Source organism: Candoia aspera, chromosome 1 (genome assembly GCF_035149785.1).
Source record: "Candoia aspera isolate rCanAsp1 chromosome 1, rCanAsp1.hap2, whole genome shotgun sequence".
Taxonomy (NCBI): Eukaryota; Metazoa; Chordata; class Lepidosauria; order Squamata; family Boidae; genus Candoia; species Candoia aspera.
This window is the reverse complement of record NC_086153.1, coordinates 122966872-122970479: the sequence shown is the minus strand read 5'-3', so window position 1 is coordinate 122970479 and position 3608 is coordinate 122966872.

Genomic DNA, 3608 nt, shown 5'->3' with positions numbered 1-3608 from the left:
AACTGATTCATCAAATGATTCTATTTTTAGTTTATTGGACACCACAAGGAAGGTATTTGAAACACTGACTCATATGGTTTGGTCTTATGAGTTATTGGCATCTTTTTGGAGCAATATTTTAATATACATAATTAGATTTATGGGGAAATCATCTTAATGTTAAAGTTGTTGATATTATCTTGAAACATGTTCCAAAAATGTGGGATTTGATTGTTTTTGAGGAAGTTTGGCTATGTTGGGTTTGGGAAATTACCAAGAGAGTTATTTTGAGAAATTGGAAGAGTGCTACTATTCTGAATATTAAGGACTGTATTTAAGACATGTGTAATCTAGCCATTTTTGAAAAGGCGATTTTTTCTACTAATCAAAAAATGATGCAATATGTTGGCACAGATTCATGATATTTTACAACAATAGAAGTTTTTTTCTTTTTAATTTTAAATGTTCATATATTGTTTAATACTTGACATACAGGAGATATGCGTAGATTGTCCATATTTTTCTTTGTTCTGTTTTCCTTGTTATTGTTTATTATTAATTATGTTTTTGTTTTTATTTTTATTTATTGTTTGTTTTTGTATGTTTTGTAGTCATTTGATTTTTTTAAAAAAAAATTATATTTATTTTTTTTAAACTCGTAATGAATTTTTTCTTTTTTAAAAAAAGATCCAAGCTGCAGAAAGTTTTCCACATTTCTTTGCTGCCATCTAAAAGTTATCCAGATTTTTACAGGCTGTAAAATGCATCCCTATCTTTTTCCTTCTGTCCCAGAGACACTTTCTGCTTCAAGTCCCCATTTGTAAAATGAGAACAATCAAATTCCTTGTCATGATTGACTTGACAGTTGAAAGCAACCTCTTCATTTCCTGTGCTGGGCAGAGGGCTGGACGAAGACCTCCAAAGCAGCTTCCAGAAAGACCTAGTGAACATATGCAATGACACCTTTGCAGAAGAAGTCAGCCACCGTCAATCCTTTGCTTACTCTCTCCATGCCCACAAATCAGGTCTATCATTTGCATCATGACATTATATTGGAAAATGAGCTATCTGTTCTAACAGTAGATTTTCTAATAAAACATATAAGAAGGCTTGGGTCTGTTGAGGTATTTGTTGACATGTGGGCAAAGGTCTGTGTTGCTCTAATCAATCACAGTAATGCAAAGCAAATAGTGATAGAAATCTTCCCCAAGGTACTCTTGGAAAAGCAAGATCATTCAAAAATACAAATCGCTACTCAATTTTCATGCAGCAGCCTTCAGGCTGGGAAAGGTCGTATCTAATTTAGGAGACGAAGGAGCAAGATGAAAAGTGGTGCATTCCCTTCTTGGAAGAAATTTGCTTGTGAAGAAAACATACAGTGCATTTGAAGTAACATCACCACAAAGCCTTATGTATCTATTTATTTTGCTAAAACTCCTGATGCTGTATATTGTTAGATATATATGCTATCTTCCTTCCCTGAGCTCAAGGCAGGATAGATTCTTTTTTTCTGTAGCAGCCTTGTGAGGTTTCTAAGAAAGGGCAACCGAGTGGGCCAAAGTCATCTAGAGATTTTTATGGCTAGTGAGGTGTTTGAATATAGATTTCCTTAGTTCTGCTGCTATGTCACACAGATTCTCAGTATGCAACCACTGAAGATACAATGGCACAAAGTATGTTCGAAATATCTTGGCTAATTCTGTTACTATGGGTTCATTGAAAGGACCTTTTTGCAGTCATAAAAAAATGGGAACATGGCAGAGATGAGTTCCAGCCAAAACTTGGATAATGTGTGAGTCTTTCTTGTAGCAAGTATCTCTGAAATGAGAAAGATACTAGTGAGGCTTCCTTTCTTGAGGAAAGGTAAATGCCCACTTTGTCACAAATGGGAAACAAAATTAAAGATGGCTGTTAAATAGCCCTTTATCTTATCTGAAAATGTAAAAATTTAAGAAACTCAGTTTAAGGTGGTTAAATTCACTATTTTTATACTTTGTTTTAGTTTTAAGCCCCACAGAATTTGTAAGTGAAATGGGGGGGGGGGGGAAGGAGGCAAGAAGACAATCTGGCAGAAAATAAATTCTAGCTAAGACTATAACCCAGGTTTGGGCTCAAACAACTAATATACTTCCCTCATGCTTTCTTTATCTCTTATCCTTCTCTCCCATACAGCTCTAACCCTCATTCTTCTACCTGCTTTCTACCCCAATCCTATTTTCCTGCCAGACATCATTTGCATCTTACTCTAGCCTTTCCCTTCTATCTCACATCTTGTTTTCCCATAGAGCCAGACCCCCAACTCAGTGCCAGCTTCAGAAAATGAGGGTCTTAAGACAAAAACTTCCACCTGATGGAATGCATTTGCATTAGTGATGCCCAAGTTGCCTAGAAGCTGTCATTTTGATTTTCTACAACATCTTGGCATGCCCAGCCTAAGCATGGGAAATTTACACTGAGACTCCCAAAGCCATCTCCCTGATAAGGAGTTCAAGGACAGATGTAAGCTCTGTTAGGTTGGTCTGGCCTTAGCATCTTTTCCAAGGTTCCAAGTGCTGACATCAGATCTGTCCTTACTCCATTGTGATTCCTTCCTATTCCAAATCTTGCTTTCTGCTCCCAGATCCTATCCTCATCTTACTTTTCCTTTTCCCTTTCCCTCTGAGCTTTGGCTATAGCTTCCTTACCTAATGCATACCTTTTTATCTTAGCTTGCACATTTTGTCCTCTTGCATTTTCTGGCCCAGAGGAGACACATCTGAAATAGCAGAATGCTACAGGAAAGGCCAGGTTGGCAGTACCCATAAATTAGAACTGTTAACAGTTGTCCTACAACAGGGGAACTAAAGCATGGGAATTTTATCAGAACAACCAGAAATCCATATGGCCACTAGATGGCAGAAAGATATACAGAAAACTCCATTCATTGCTGCCATCTAATGGCTGTCTAATCTTGCCACTTACATTTAGTAGCTCCACTGTTTATATTCTTAGCTGTTTTCTGCAAGCCACATAGAGAAACAGAGGATCCATTTAAAAAAAATATGGCAACTGCATTCTTATTCCTTATTTTCTTTTGCTTCTCTGATGCATGCACTCTTGAGGGTAAGATATTGATTGTATCAAAAAGTTTTGTTTTATTACAGCATAATCTTTTGAGGGATATAGGACCACCGCTGTTTGTTGTGTTTGCTTGCAAACTAACCCACTAATCTATAAAAAATACTCACAAATGTTAGAAAATATTAGATGCTTGCAAGTAAATCTGAGTAGATAGAATTTGCTTGAAATTTTTAGCATAAATTTACATTTGCCTTTTTTAAAAAAAAATCTCAAAACATTCTGACTTCAATATGGCTGGTAGGAGAGTTCCATGTGAAACAAAAGACACTTCTTTTGTTCCAAGTACAGTATGAAAATGAGATCTTTCTGAGTATTCGAACTGTCTCGAGCACAATGCCTGAGCTGCTGTTTTGTGGCCTGTGACTGGAAAACTTTCCCCCCCAACTTATCCTAGCCTCACCAGTACTGTGACAGGGCCCCGTTATGCCCTTGCTTTACTGGCTTAAACTGGTTGGGGTGGATGTTGGACTGGAATGTTGAGAGGAAAGCAGCTGTTGAGCACATAACCA